General features: G+C 41.2%; 1 long non-coding RNA gene across 1 annotated transcript; it reads left to right on the forward strand.

Moving 5' to 3' along the window:
• The first annotated feature begins 12,385 nt into the window (after positions 1 to 12,385).
• Positions 12,386 to 14,783, forward strand: LOC127663716 (uncharacterized). The gene is made up of 2 exons (XR_007973006.1): positions 12,386 to 12,544; positions 13,231 to 14,783. It is a non-coding gene; the product is annotated as an uncharacterized LOC127663716 (long non-coding RNA).
• Positions 14,784 to 16,574: the final 1,791 nt, after the last annotated feature.

The raw sequence follows: 16,574 nt of genomic DNA on the forward strand, positions 1-16,574 counted from the left end.
GTCCCCGGTACTGTAGGGACTTCCACTGAAGCAGAGATTTTTGCTTCCATTATGACAAAGATGGCAAGCCACTAGAACCTTTAAAACTTAAAATGGGACAGCCCTCAGCCCTGAAAATAAGGGGAAGAACTGCTCCAATAGAGGCTTTATGGATTTTCAGCATCTCAGAAGGCTCTCATCCAATGATAACCATATAAATAGGTGACAATCAATTCAAATGCCTCGTTGATAAAAACAATTTTAAGAAACACAAGGTCCCACAAAGCTGGGAACTAATTTTGCAGCCTCAGCTTCTAGGCCTAGGAGGTTCTCCCAGGTCCTTACCATTGAATTAAGCTACAAATGGGAGGACCCTAACAGGTCTTGGGGCATGATAGGTCTTTTTGTGGCCAACATTACCACCAGTCTTCTGGTAAAAGATATCCTGGAGGCTCTGGAAGTTACTCTCACTAGTTAGAAAAAAAAAAGAATTACAGTATGATAAAAGATTGTATCTGTAGAAATAATTATACTCATAAAAACTTTACAACCCCTCCTGACTACCCCCCAGTTCTAAGGGCTGCTGTTAAATGTTGAGATATGGGAATCACCCCATAAACCATTCAGACACTGAATTCAGTCAAATAGGGAGGGTTTATTGAACACACAACTACAAGTGATCAATCAGGAACATAGGTCAGACTCAGGAGCTGGCTGTGACCCTAAGTCAAGATCCTATAGAGGTTTTTGAGCCTGAGATCTAGAAATATCTGTGTCAAGTGACTCCACCAATCAGGATTTAGAGGTAGGAGATTTCATTAGGAGCATGTCTTTGTTGTACACTTATCCTGCTCCTATTGGTTGGGGTATTCGATTGTGGCAAGGGACTTGCCTTGTCTAATATTCAAGTCTTGCCAACTAGGATGTCAGTTACCCATGTATATGTCTCTTTCTGCTAATTAGATTGTCAGGTCCCAAGGAGGTCTTGGGAGTGTAATCTTTACTTGACTCCTACTCAAAATGGAAGTCTTATCCTAAATGGTTTCTTATATTGGTGCAGGTGTCTTTCTAGGTTGGGGTCCATCAAGACAAAACTTATAAAAGCAAATACCATAAAAAGCTCCTATATAGGTGTAGGAGTACTGCTGGGTAGTTGATTCAGGTCTAGGCTTATCATTGCTAGCTACACAAAGTACTTCCGACTGACTTCTGTTGTGAATGGTTTTCAAGAACACCAAAGCACAGAACAGCGTACTAACAGCAGTGACAACATATGAAAAAAGAATTTCCTTTCAACATTAGTAACAGCACAAAATGACAGGCTAAGCAGGTAACAGTTACCTAGGCCTTAACACTTTGCCTAGACTTTAACATTAAATATAATATTCCCTGTCTTGGCTGGCCAGATAACAAACCCTCCTCAACTTAGAGACTATAATGATACCTTCCCCTTTATAAAAAGAGAAGAGGGAGACATGGAACCAGGGAGCCGTGGGACCAGGGGAAGCAGGCTCAGAGCAAGAGTGGGGCTGAGGCATATCCAAACCCCAGAAATCTTGTCTTGAGTTGGGCAAGGGTAGGGTCAAACCCTGTCCCTATCCCCGGCCCGTGGTCTACATGTCCCAGCACACAGAACCCTGCACCTCCACCTTTGTCCACCCCACCTTCCAGGAGGTCATATAGCTACGTAGCCAGCTCTAAGGTCATGTCCAGCAGCTGCCGGAATTCCCCTTTATGCAAATGAGGCATGGCCCTGACCAGTGATGTGCACTCAAAAACTCCCACCCACCCCAAAGGTTTAAGAAGCCTTTGTCCGCCCCCCACCCCCATTAAATGAGCTGTCTCACGGAAGTTGTCTCCAAAAGGTCTCTCTTGTTTCACTCACAACTGCCTGAGGTCTCTTCCACTCCCAGCCATTCCCACTTCGCTCCGAATCTGCTGGTCAAGATTGAGAGCCAGTTATGCCAAAACAGGCAGGGAGGCACATTCTGAATGGAACAAGATTACTTTGGATACACTTAATCGTCTATTGCCCAGTAGTATAATTGCTCAAATACATAGTTGTTTTGAGTTCTTACTAAATATCCAGGTATTACTAGCAGTTACATGTGCTTATTTTATAGTTAGACTAGGTTTGGTGTTTAAAAAAAAAGTATAATCCAGTTGATCCAGTAAAAACAATCCTTAGGATCTGAAGTCTGACATACCTGAGTTAAATGCATGTACAAATCATGAAGTTTTTTTTTTTAAGGTGGGGCAATGACTTTGTTTGGAAAGGGTTTATTGTTCTTTAAGAAGTCCAGAGGAGGAAGTACAAGACTCTGAGAGTGTGCATATAAATAATAGAAGCAGAGAACAAAGATTTTTTTCCTAATACAAATAGTAGGAAAAAGAGGGGGCTGTCGTCTAAAGTTTATCAAAGGTGAGACATGTGTTGGTGAACTTTGCTGGAGAAACAGGGCTTGACTTACGTGTCCACACAGGCAGCAGGATGGAGTGACGGCTGGGAGGAGAGGGTGGGCCACGTGATACGTTTTGGTTGTTTGCTTATGTGTGTGTTTTGTTCATTTTATATTACTCATCTTCTTGGAAAGAACAAAATGGCTTTTACATAAACATAAGATAGAGTAAAATATTAGGGTAGATAAATATTAGTGAAGTAAGATCCAGCTAAGAGATTGAGATGTGCTAAAAGCACAGTGCACACCTGGTACACCACACATTCGACAGGGACATAGAAAAATACTTGTGCTTTGTCCTCAGCAAAACAGGAATAAGCCCGGCAGCAAAAACATTTTTAATGTGCAAAACGAAAGCCACAAACTGGAAAGGCCGATTTTTATTAGATCCTTAATTAGGTTTTTAGACAATGCTAAACCAGAAAAAACATTCTCCCCTCACACACACCAAAGATGCCAGTGAGGGGATGAGAAAATTACTCACAAAGCTTAGGTCAAATATTTCTCAAAATAGGTATCTCAACACTAATGCGCACAGAAAGCGGCAAAGGTGATATGTTGTAATTATACTCCTTTGATATTATGACTTGATGAGAGACAAAAATCTAAAATACTTGGACGTCTGTATTATTTTAGGAGACCACTCAAGAAAATTATGCCATCAAATCAAGCAAAGCATCCATTAGTGGATTTATCCCGTCTCTCAGATAGTGAATCGTGGTCACTAACTATGGCTTATATTGCATTATCAATAGAAAAACGTAATGTTGAGGTGCTTTTGTCAAAATCACGAATATACTCATTTGGTTTATTAAGACCTGTAGCTGATTATCCTACTATTTTATGGAGACTGGCCAAGGCTTAAGCTAAACTCTGGCACGGAACAAAGTGGAATAAGATTCACCAACTTAAATTTGTTAGCACAGAAGTACAATTATTATGATATATTTTCAAAATAGGGCTTGGAACTCAGTTTATTCATTCAGTACCTGAAAAAACTTTGGCCAATTTTACTACAACATTTTATGACCTCTTCAAATTGATTAAGATTCAAAATTCACATTTCTCATCTCTAAATACACTGTGCAGCCAAATCAAGTTGGTAAATTCCAATTATTTGTTTGAAGATAATCCAGTGAAAGTGTTGGTATTGAATTTTCCTTAGGTAATCTTATAATCATAAAGCTATTTTTATTGCAGAAATTAGATTCTTAAATTTGGATTGAGGCCATCTACATAGTCATATAATAAATCCATGTCAGGAACATGTAGGGCACAATCTATATTCTATACTGTATATGACAGAGATAGAATATGCACGCATTATTTATACGTAGTTTCAGGCCAAATAGTCTATTAAAACTAAAAAAAAAAATTCAAGAACAAAATTCCTGATTGAACATAGCCATTTATGTCCCTAATGTGCCAAAAACTTCCAAATACTTACAAAAGAGAAACGTATCAATCTTTCTGGTAAAATTTGGCGTTATGACCAGTCTTCTAACCAGGCTCTGCGCTTTTGCTGCAAACATGTTCAGGAATGAGTACTAATCCTTACAAATGCATGAGGACTGCTACAAGGTTACCAGAAGAAAATGACTTCTGAATTTCTAATTTAGAATTTTACAAAAAACTTAGGTGAAAGACATGTTATAGAAGTTCTGTAAAAACTAAATTATATAAAGGCAATTGCTGTCAAACCTGGTGACTTAAGTTTGGTCCTCAGAATCTGGAGGAAATGAGCACACACACACACACACACACACACACCATGGACATGCATGAGCACAGAAACACATACACACAGAGAGAGATAGAGAAAGCAAGACAGAGAGCGAGACATACACACACACACAGAAAGAGAGAGACATGCAGACACACACACAATACACACACACACACAGACATGCAGACACACACACATAAATGCTAATTTTTAAAGCCCATTTTTGTCATCTAGTCAGGTAGGCTAACTCCCTTTATTTAATTAAAGAAGGTATGTTTTGTTTGTTTGTTATATTGTAATGGTACAAGAGATGTAAATTACTTGTTGCTAAGGTAAAGTAGTGCGCATTCTCAGAGAGGACATGGCGTGCTCTCATAGCCACTGTTTCAAATAGCTTTCATCAATGGAGTCATTGCTTATGAGGCTTGGCTGTGTTCTGCTGTAATAAAACTGAATAGCGACAAATGTGAGAGCAGAGGATGTCGGTGTGCAAGAAAAGCCAATAACTGGAAAGAGCGCCCGGAAACAAGCGGGCGGGCCGAGCACAGCAGAGAGGCTCCCCCGGAAGGATACACTCCTGCAGCAGCATAGAGAGACAGAAGCGCGCTGTGGGAGTCTAAGCACCACGGGGTCCACCCCGAGAGTCGAGCAAGTCCTAAGGATGAGAGAATGGAAACAGGCATAAATGATTCCAATCCTGTGGAATTTCTGGGAGGCAGGAAAGCCCCACCAAAGACAAAGAGCACTATCGGAATTCTCCATTTAAAAATCATTTTCGTGTGGTAAAATGCACAGCACCGTTTTCCATTTAAATCATCAAGGGTTCACCGGTATTAAGCATAGTCATACCATCGTGCAGGCAGCACCACCATCTATTTCTAGAATTTTCCATGCACAACAAATGCCTTGGGCCCATTAAACAATATCTCCCTATTATCCACCCCCAACTAAGTCCCTAGAAATCATGGACTACTTTCCAAATCCATGAATTTGAGTATAACTAGACCTGCCTTATGTCTATATTTTTATGGCTGTTTTCTTCAACTCGAAACAATGTTTTGAAGGATCATCATGAACAATATTCTATTTGTATGGCTATACCAGCTTTTCTTTACTCATTCATTTCTCAGGAAACATGAGATTTCCTCTACCTTTTGACTATTGTGAAAAATGATACTATGAAGTTGGGATAAACACGTCTCTTTGGGAGTCTACTTGCAATCCTTTTGAACATATACCAAGACATGAAGCTGCTAAATAATATGGTAATTGGGATTTTAGTTTTTTTGAGTTTATATACTGTTCTTTCTCTCTTCCCTCCTTCCCTCCCTACCTCCTTTCCTCCCTCACTCCCTCTCCCTTTCTTTTCCTCTTTCTTCCTTTTTCTCCCTCCTTTTCTCCTTCTTTTTCTTTCTTCCTTCCTTCCTTCCTTTCTTTTTCTTTCTTCCTTCCTTTCTTTCTTTATTTCTCTTTTTTCTTTCTATTCTTTTCTCATACACTACATCTTGAGCGCAGTTCCCCCTCCCTCCACTCCCCAACCTCTCTTAGCCCCCCCCATCCACCCCTCCATTTCTCTTCAGAAAAGTTCAGGTCTCCCAGGCACATCAACTGCCTGTGACATAAGAAGATAGAATAAGACTAGGCACAGACCCTCGTATCAAGACTGGATGAAGCAACCCAGTAGGAGGAAAGGGTCCCAAGAGCAAACAAACAAGTCAGAGATAATCAACACTCCATGGTTAGGAGTCCCACCAGAAGAACCCCAAGCTGCACAACCATGGCGAGTGTGCAGAGGACCAAGCTCAGACTCATAGGCTTTTTGTTTGTTGCTTCACAGTTGATGAATGATATTACATTTCCTTACAGAGATGCTTCCAAGTTCTTCACATCCTTGCCATCATTGGATTTTTTCTGTCTTAAGGTCTCAAGTCCAGGTTGGCCTTGAACTCATATTTTCAACTTTCTAGGAGCTTATTGGGATGCAATTCAATAAGCCAGAAAAACCTATATGCAAATACTGTGTAAAGTGTTTATAATATACATTTACTAATTTAATATATATTTAACACTCTTATGGAAGTCATTGAATTATTGACCTGATCTTTAGAAAAATCCCACCTTGGCTTAGGTTGGGAGTGTAGGATGGTTATCTGAAGAATTAATTTTGTGGCTGAAAACAAGCATCACGGCCCAGAAGTTATAACTTGTTTACTTTTGTGCACCTGGGTCAAACAAAGAAGGAAAAATCATTGACTGTAATGTGGATGAAAACTGGGGCTGAGACTTGGAGGATAAAATACTGGAGATGATTTTCAAGTTAAAATAATCAGTCAGCATTCACAGTGTTGGCTCTCTTTGGGACACCTCAGTTGGATTTTTGGTATTGACTTTCTTCCCCCACCTACTCTTTCCTGCAGATTTCCCCAGTACATGCTCATCCCGCCATGGCTTCCTTTCCACTTTGATGCCACATTTCCCCTGTGTCCTCAACACCCTTCTCTCTGCAATGATCTCCTTGCTCCAATATCCCTTCCCACCACTTATACACATGCCTAGGGTCATCCTGAGCTAAGAGCCACATATAAGATGGAGCACGTGATATTTATCGTTCTGAGCCTGGGTTATTTTCTGTAATACTTGCAGGTTTACTCACTTTCTTGCAAATTTCATGAGTCCATCTTTCTTTACAATAAAATTCCATTGTGTAGCTTGCCACATTTCAGCTATCTGTTTATCTGGATATCTAGGCTAGTTCCTGCACTGTAAAGATAACAATAATAATTGTGGACGTGCAAGTATGTCTGTAGTAGAATACAGAGCTTTTTGGGGAATGTGTCCAAGTGCAGCTATGTTAGGCTGGCTGTTTATTTGGTGGTTCCCTTTGCTGTGTGAAAGTTGTAGATTTTACGTAATTTTACTTGTTAATTCTTGTTTATATTTCCTGTGTTAGTTGAGTTCTTTCCAGAGAGTTCTTGCCTATACTTATATCTTGCCACGATTATTTTCTTACAACGGTGTTAAATACAGCCACCGGAAACAGCCTATTCAACTAATCATTCCTGCAAAACTGGATATTCATGCCTAGAAGAATGAGATCATATCCATATATCTGATCCGTCATAAAACCAAAATGAATCAAACACTTAAATTCGAAACCTTAAACACTGAACCTAGTGGAAGGAAACACTTCCACTAGATACAGGGAAGGCTGATTTTTATTGGTTAAAATTTGTGAGACTTGAGTGTTTTTATAATGGCAGGTAAGAGTAAGTCCTAAGAGCAAGGCTGAGGAAATAATTACCAGAAAGAAGATCAGGTCATGCCCGAGTAGGGCTGCTGCACCCAGGACACTGAGGAAATGAGCCCCTGCAGGGGCTTCATTCCGTTCAAAGAAGGCTATACGGAGGTGTGGGTGTGGAAAGTTCTGCAGGTGTGGTGTCCGGGGTTTGGAGGATTCCTATTCTATGACTCATGGATTCTCTTTAACATTGAGGTTAAGGTCATCTTCAGAGTGAAAGGATTGCGGCAGGTAGGAAGTGCAGGGGAACTGTGAATATTTACTTGGACTGGTCAAGAACCTGGCTCATCACCAGACATGCGTGGGTTTTGCTTCCAGCCTCAGAGAGCCGTGTGGGCATTCGTGCTTATTGCTTTCACCCATTGCGGCGGCTTCCTTTTAGCTGTCACTTTCCTTTTTTTCTTCCTTCTCGAGTTCCAGCTAGAATATTTCTCTAGAAGGAATTTAAGTTGGTTTTGGAAACATTTCCGTTTGCTCCCAGAATGAATAGAAATGGGGGCTTCAGCTTGACCCAGGTGCACACCTGGGAACATGCACTGAACACAGTCCTAAGACCTGGAAGAAGATGCCATCTTTCCTTCAAGCAGAACGTGTTTAGAATGGAGAGGACTGCGATAAGTTGACAACCTATTAAAACCCCACCACATTCCTGTTTCTATTGGTGCTGTAGAGCTCAAGAAACAACGTTTGAGAAACTATTTCTGACCACACCAAATCTGGAGATTTCAAACTGAGGTGAAAAAAAGGTGTTTTTTTTCACTTTCAGCAATCTGTAATGTAATATAATTTTGACTGATTTTTGCCACCAATATTCTGCAAGCTTGGTGCTGATCGACTTCTGTACTAGTCAAGAAATGTTTTGTTGTTGTTGTTGTTGTTGTTGTTGAGACAAGCTGACAGAGGAAAACATGGTTCACAGAGGAGCAGGGAACATGCTGGAAGACAGAGGAGGAAGAGAATCAAAGCTGTGTACAGCAAACAAAGGAGCAAAGTTGAAGAGAAGAGGGAGAGCTATGGGAAAAATGAGGAGAGAGAAGACAAAAGATAAGATGCCCTAGAAGCAGGCTCGTGATAGCCCTGGAGTGCTCTGAAGTTGTCAGTAGGGAATTGGAAGGTGGATTGACTGATTGATCAACTGATTGATGGACTGATTGTGGCAATGGTTTTAGTATCTGGCTATTGAAATAATTAGCTAAGATGGAATAAAGGAGATAAGAAGGTTAAGTTAAAGGCAGATGTAAAGAGTCACCTGGATCACTCATGTGCTCACTATTGTGAGCCCTTGGGTGCCGGCTGGATGGACTCTGAACCGCATGCTAGACACACTTGAATGCAGAGGCGAATCCTGGCTCGCTCTTGCTCAGCTAATTGCAGCAGTGACCAGGAAAGCTCTTCAGTCACTCTTCAGATATGGAATGTATTAATAAGACATGGGAATAGGTGAATTGATTAACATGCAATAGAATATTTATTATGTAGCAAGTATCACATACTGAGAGAATTATGAAAGTTATATCCCCTAACTTTAAAGAATTTGCGATCTGTAGAGTTAAATGTCTAATATAGACTACTGATGAAAGGATTAATAAACAAGTATAGTGCATGTTTGGAGAAGACATAGGTCAGTTTTCACCACTTTAGGAGCTCCTGGGTGTGTGTGAGATTACACTGCTCTGGTCACATTTTCACTGAAGACTGATGTCAGCTCCCCAAACACGACATCCTCATTCTTTATTCTCCTCTACTGTACCTCTTATTCGTTTATAAGGTTTTAAGTTTACTGACTCAGAGGAAATTCCTAATGTCACTGCCTTCATTCTTTCCTCTCTGTATATGACTTTTGACTTTGGAATTTTTAAAATGATATTACTCATTTTAAAAATAACTTGGAAAATGAAAGATGATTTCTCATTTGGTCTCATGAAGAGGTTTTCCTAATGTTCACATATCTAGAGCTAAAAGAAAAAATAATTTCCCAACAAGGTTTGAGTAGAAATCAATAGTTTCCATTTAAGTACAGAGGAAATAAAGTTGTTTTAAGCAGACACTACTAGAAAATAAAACTATGTACTATATTAAAATTACAGCCTGAGGCTACTTGGGAGTGTCCATATGATGCTTCAAAGAAAAATGTCTTCTCCCATTGCATGGCATGACACTATTATTCAAGTTTCATTGCTAGGAGACATGGCCACTTGCCATGACCCATTCAACTATGCCAACATCCTTTGCTAATGGGAAACTCTTCTTACTTCAGGAAAAATAATTGATCCAATTATGAAGATAAGGCCATAGTAAAAAGAAAAAGATATTTGTTAGCATAAACTTATCATCTTACAGGTCTTTTAGGGAAGAAAACAGCCAAAGAAACCTGAAAACGGATACATTCCTGAAGTGTTCCAACCAAGAAAATGATAGAGTATGGAAGATTACTACACACAATCTTTTTAAAGAAAAAATTAACACCATGAATGAAATAATGTAGACATTAAATTCATGAGAAATGACAATAACATTGCCAAATGGTTTTAATTTTTAGCATAAGTTTGTTTCCATATGACTCTTGCTAAAAGTCCCTGTAATTTAGTAAATAAAAAAGGAAAGAAACCAGAATAACTTAAAGTCTAGACTCAGTTTCCATTTATCTCCTGTTTATCCATTATCCTCAGATGGAAACCATCAATGGGATCTGAGGAGAAGTATCTGTGAGGCCCAGCACTGCCACAGAGAGGAAACTGCTGGTCCAGGATTGCCTCGCCTATATTGGAGAGATCACCAAGCAGGCAGGAAAGCTCTTACGTGGAGAGGGGTTGAGTTTAAACAGGTGAGTCTGTAGGTTCTCTCCTTCATCCAAGAGGAGCAAGGGTTCTGTCAGGTTTGCAGAGAGCTGGAGTTAGGGTCCAGCTGTTCTCCTGGGAGTGGGTAACAGTGAAAGGCAGGTCCACGTGTACTCACGCCAGCCCCTTCCTTGAGTTCTCTACTGAGGGCTCATTTTCAAGGAATTCTCCCCGTGAGTCAATTGTGCATCTCCCATGTGAGACATTTCCCAGTGAGGACTGTTGTCACTGAAGGAGGCTGAGTTTTTGTGCCAATGGGTTTCCCTTGACATTCCCCTCAAGCCTACAAGGTTAAGCCATTTTTCCAATATTTACTCTTAGGGAATGCTGAGTCTGTCTGTGGAAAGGGAGGGAAAGGATGAGCACAGATGGCAGCCTGTTGTTTCTCTCATCATTTGTCTCTTATACTCTGTTCAAAGCTCAACCCTTATCCACTCAACTGAAGTTAACTGTAATGAGCAGAATCACCCTTTTTTTTTTTCAGAGCAAATTTGCAATGACATATTGTTCCTCATTTACACTCTTTACTGAGGTTTGTAACTATGACTTTTCCCACCACTTCTCGGATATGCCATGCACAGGTAAGCCAGCTCAGTTCACCATAATAGTTTTTGGAAACTCATTTTTAGCTCTGAAAACATCACTGTTGTTGGTCTCGAGTATTCTTGTCATTTGTTGGGTTTTGGTTGGAGCTTTGTGGAGCAGGCTGTCACTGTTGCTGAGGCTGGAGTCTAATCAGTGGCAACATTCCTGTCTCGGCCTTCCAATTGTTGTCATTACAGACATGCACCAGCACATCTGGCCTGGCCCCTGCTTTTAAGATGAGTTGAGAGGCAAAGTTGTATCACAGACCCCACACCAATGGAATGCTGGCCTATCCACTCACATGCCGTATTAGCCTGGACAAATTATTTTATTTCTCTGTGCTTTAGTTTCTTGCTTGATGATAGTGGGTCAGTAACGGTAATGCTCTAGAGTCACTGTGTTAGGAACATAAGCGAACCCATCTGTGTAAAACCATTTTGTGTGACTGGGAATTATGTAACGCTTGCAAGGTGTAAAAGAGCCAGCCACAAGCACCTCCAATATGAGCCAAGTCCTAGGCAAGCGCTGAGAGTTTAATTAACCAACTCTGAAGTGTCTCCATTTTGTTAAGAATCAGCCCTAAGTGCTAAGCTAACACCTACTGGAATAATAATAATAAAAAAACAAAGCTAAACAAAACCAAAAACACCCTGGATCTTCAGAGACAGTCCCAGGATGGCACTGCCACATACCCAAGAGACAGCACCTCAAGCCTCTGCTCTGCCCCCATGGCAAGTGGCCTTTGAGACCACCATAGTGACTCTGGCTCCAGCATCTCTGTAGTTTCTATTGATGGTAAGATTGCTGGGCTCACACATGCCTGCCTGTCAGGGCCCTGTGAACTCTGAGGAAGGAAGCCTCTAGCATCTCCTACCTAACCATTCCTATTTATGAAATACCGGTCTACATAAGACCTACCATAATCTTAGTAATTGCCCAGAATTATAAGGACATAGAGTACAATAATCTTTATAATAGCACAATAATATAAAGGGATATTTATGTGAAGGAATTTCCAGCTAAAACTCAAATTGATTTAATTTAATTAAGTCTAAACTTTAATTAACAACGAAATACATAAATATGAGTGGATTCTGAATGCAACTAGACTTTTAAAGCCATACTTCAAAACAATGGATCATCTTTCATTTGGAGAATGTGCATGTTCCTTAACCAGATCCCTTATCACTAGCTCGAAAATCTTTATAAGAAACATGAATCACAGACAGTCTCTAGCTTACAGACACTCACAGGTGTCGCTACCAATTCTGTCCAGCAGAATAAGGGAGAAGACACGGGAGACTCTTCTCAACGCAGTTTATTTAGGGAAGTTACTTCAGGAAGTCCCCGATCCTAGCCCATTGCCACAGTTATATATCCCAGCCTGCACCAATCAGCGACCGCTACGTAGAGGCTCGTGATAGGATTGAGACGATGGCCCGGGAGTGGCCTGATATGACCTCAATGAGCGCATGCGCACTTCTCCAGTGCGTATGTGACTTTCAAAGGGGAACATCAGGGAGCGTTGCTGAGTCATGTGACTTGGCAACCAGCCCAGGCGCCAGTTTAGACTGACCGAGTGCCTGCTCCCCACATTCCCAGGATCTTCTGAGTTGTTTTGGTGAGCGCGGAGCCTGTTCCTATTGCCTGACTACTGAAGGTATCCGGGTGCTTGTGCTTCTTTGGCAGTTCTCAGCAAGCTCCAGCAAAAGAGTGAGCACCAGGCACGGCTTGTTAGTCCCTTGCTGGGTTATTTCTGGTCTTGGATAGTGTAAATAGCGCTTTAATAAGTCTGGTGGTGCTGTTTGACAGAGTCATTTCCTTCCTTTGGATACAGACCCAGTACCGAGACTGCTGTAACATAATTATCGTGGATAATTTTTCTTTGAATAACTGCCATCCTTAACAATGGCTTATTAATTTACATTTCCATAAACATTGCTTTTTTTTTTCTCCTTTTGTGGACCAGTGATGGAAAATTTAGCTCAGTGGAGAGTCCTGGCAGAGCAAGTGCAAGACCCGGGTTTGGTCCCCAACACCAAACTGAAAAATGAAATTATCCAGAACAACCCAGTGTGCTTTGAAAAGCATTTTCTATCCATTCATTGCAATTCAGTTAATTTGTAGACTGCATTGATCTCAAAACCTTTCTATGTACTCGCATAATTATTAATTTGAAGTATCTGTCAGGTATAGCTTCATTTCATTTCATTGCTAGTTTTTAGAGATTCAGTTCCCCGCCCCCCCAATTTGCGTCTAACATATTCCCTGTTTCTCCTTTTTCCTTTCATGTTGGTTCCTGTGCATTTGATAAAAACAACCACCTCTCCATTCTTAATGGACCAGCCTTGATGTTCATTCCACAAGAAGATACCCTTTCCTGGAACTACAAACCCAGTCAAAAGTCACCAGGCCCGGGGTGGGGGGGGGGGGGGGGAGAAACTACTGTTGTTGTTTTGTTACTTGGTCATGTGGTCCACCTGCTTTCCCCAGGACTTACACTCACAGGCACTCCTCAGTGCTGTTCTCAGCTCCTAGCGGCAAAGGCTGAGATCCATCTCTAATCGAAGTACAGAGAATAAATGACTATGAAATGGTCCCTGAGCAGGATCTCTCTACCACAAACGTAAAGGCTCAGGAAACACCGTGGGAGAGAAGGTGGAAGGAAGAAGGTCGGAGTCAGGGTTGGGGAGGACTGCTGTTGGAGAGAGACAACAGTGTTTCCTGGGCACCATCAGCCATTGCCCATATGAGCTCACCACAGCTGCAGCTGCCCGGACATGATGGCTCCCAGCAATACTTCTTCATGCATCTGGGGAAGGCCTCCCCAGAGACCTCCTCACAGAGGGACTATGGGAAATTTATATTTGCTAGTAGAAGGGGTATTGTTTTGTTAATGGTACAGCCACTGCTAAGTTCCAGTAAGTAACTCTCCACTCATGTCCATGAAAGAAAACAGAATTAAAAACCCAATGTGTCCAACCAATAAAAAAGACTTGAGAGAGAGAGAGAGAGAGAGAGAGAGAACTAATTGATCAACAAGGGTGACCTGCCTGCACAATGTGCTAGTATGATAGTGGCTCAAACATTGTGAGTAACTAACCACTCTCTTACTGGAGTTAAGGTCCACCCGGTGAGATGGAACTGATGCCTGAACTTTGGGTCACTAGGGAATAACCAAATACCATTGCTCTGCTAAAGTAACACAGCAATAAAATGACTCCTAATGATATTCTGCTATACCCATAGATCAGCGTCTGACTCTGCCATCATCACAGAAGCTTCCTCCTGCAGTAGATGGGAGCAAGTGGGCAATATACAGAGAATGAGAGACTTTGGCACACTCAGTCCTAAATGAAACATTTTCAGTAAAGCCTCCCCTCAGAGCTCAGGTCGCTGTGTGGATGAGGAGGAACAAAGATGACAAAAGCCAGAAAAGACAGATGACGCCAAGGATGACACCAAGGTGACACCAAGGATACAGTGTCTTCCAGAAACAACAGGGCTAATGCACATATAAACTCACAGAGACACATGGCAGTACACACAGGGCCTGCACATGGCCAAGACAAACTGGTACTGATAGGGTAAATGGACAGGAGCTCCCACCCCTAACCAAAGCAATATATACAAATAACAACTGCGTACAAAGGAAAATTATCTTTCCAATGGAATCTTACTGGATACATAAGCCACACTCCAGGGTTGACCCCATGCTCAGCAGTAGACAGCCAACACAAGACTAACTCAATGGCACTTTTATAATTTTCTTTGTCTCATATACTTTGGGCATTTTAAAATATTACTTATATATTATGATTTCTGATATTGTATTATTATTTTTGCTTGTATCTTTTGTGCTTTTTCGTTTTTAAATTTGTTTTTTTTATTTGCCTGCATTTTGTTTTTTGTTTTTTTCTGTAGAGAGACAAAAGAGGCATGAGACCTGAAGGGTGGGCAGGTGGGAAGAATTGTAGTCAGGGGAAAGGAAAAACATGACTAAAATATATTGTATAAAAAAATATTTATTTTTACTAAAAAGAAAGGAAGAACTAAGAAGAGAGACTATTGCCCATATAACGCATTTCTTTCCTTCTTTGTCCATGGTTAAACATGGAGGTGAGGTGCTATGTGTTCATGTGTGTCCATTTGTGTTTGTGTGTGTGTGTGTGTTCATGTATGCATCCTCATTGAATTGTGTTGAAAAGCTATGGCAGGCCATTAAATTTTAGTTCAAATTAAGTGAACAACAGTATGACAAATCCCATCAGCATTCAGAGGGGACATGACGGAAGCCAGCGAGTGCTCCCCAACAGTCCCCCAAATAAATCAGAATGTTTTGTATATGATGCAGGGCTTTTTCCCTCCGCCACAGTGAGAATCTGGGAGCCGGAAGTTCCCTTCTGCCCACAGGACACTATCCCAAAATAGAAGCGATTATGGTGAGAGTGTCTGAAATATTCTTGTCAGCTTTTGTGTGAAAGGTTTTGTGTCTCTCAGTCATCTTTCTCAGGGAGGTGCTCGGTGTGCTGCTCCTGGATTGGAATGTGTGGAGTACCTCATTTAGACTTTTCCGTTTCACCATCCCCGACTTTCACCACCACCATCTGATAACACCATCCCTGAACAAATAACTTAAAAACATTCAGATACTTAATGTTTAGGTCTCCATTTTTACTATTTTCTTCAAGTTTCACAGCTGTTAGGAGTGAGTTTGCTTCTAGACAGTGAAGCATAGAGGAGAGAAAAGGAATCATTTGAAGGGTGGAAATGTATTCTGTTGCAAAGATCCAAAGTTATAGGAGCAAAGTGGAATCGATCCTTTAATTCTTTGTTTAAAAGTTTTAAAATTATTTTCTGTATATGGATCTTTTGCCTGCATACATCATGTATGTGTATCACGTGAGTGCAGTGCCCACAGAGGCCAGATCTCCTGGAACTGGAATTACAGAGGCCTGTGAGCCGCCATGTAGGTCCTGAAATCCATATCTGGGTCCTCTGGACGAGCATCAGGTGCTCCTAACTGCTGAACCATCTCTCCAGCACCAATGTTCTGGGTTGTAATTCTCCCAATTCTCTGAGCTCCTGTTTTAATTATTTATTAGAATTCTCAAATTTGTCATTTAGTTTAAAAATAACTAATATAAAATGTTATAGATGCAATAAGAGGATGAACTGAGAAACTCTTACCTATTACAGTAACTGCCAGAAGGCAGAAGGTGAATTGTCTTTTTCTTTTTCTTGTTTGTTTGCTTTTCTTTAAACTTTTTTTTTATCAGATATTTTCTTTATTTACATTTCAAATGTTATTCGGTTTCCTGGTTTCCCCTCTGAAAACATCTTCTTCCATCTCCCTCTCTCCCTGCTCACCAACCAACCCACTCTGTCTTCCCTGTCCTGGAATTCCCCTATACTGAGCCTTCTCAGGACCAAGGGCCTCTCCTCCCTTCGATGTCCAGCAAGGCCATCCTCTGCCACATATGCAGCTGGAGCCATGGGTCCCTCCATGTGTATTCTTTAGTTGATGGTTTAGTCCTTGGGAGCTCTGGGGATTACTGGTTGGTTCATATTGTTGTTCCTCCTATGGGGCTGCAAGCTCCTTCAGCTCCTTCATTGGGGACCCTGTGCTCAGTCCAATGGTTGGCTGAGAGCACCCACCTCTGTATTTGTCAGGTACTGGCAGGCCTCTC

Source organism: Apodemus sylvaticus, chromosome 13 (genome assembly GCF_947179515.1).
Source record: "Apodemus sylvaticus chromosome 13, mApoSyl1.1, whole genome shotgun sequence".
In the NCBI taxonomy this organism is placed as follows: Eukaryota; Metazoa; Chordata; class Mammalia; order Rodentia; family Muridae; genus Apodemus; species Apodemus sylvaticus.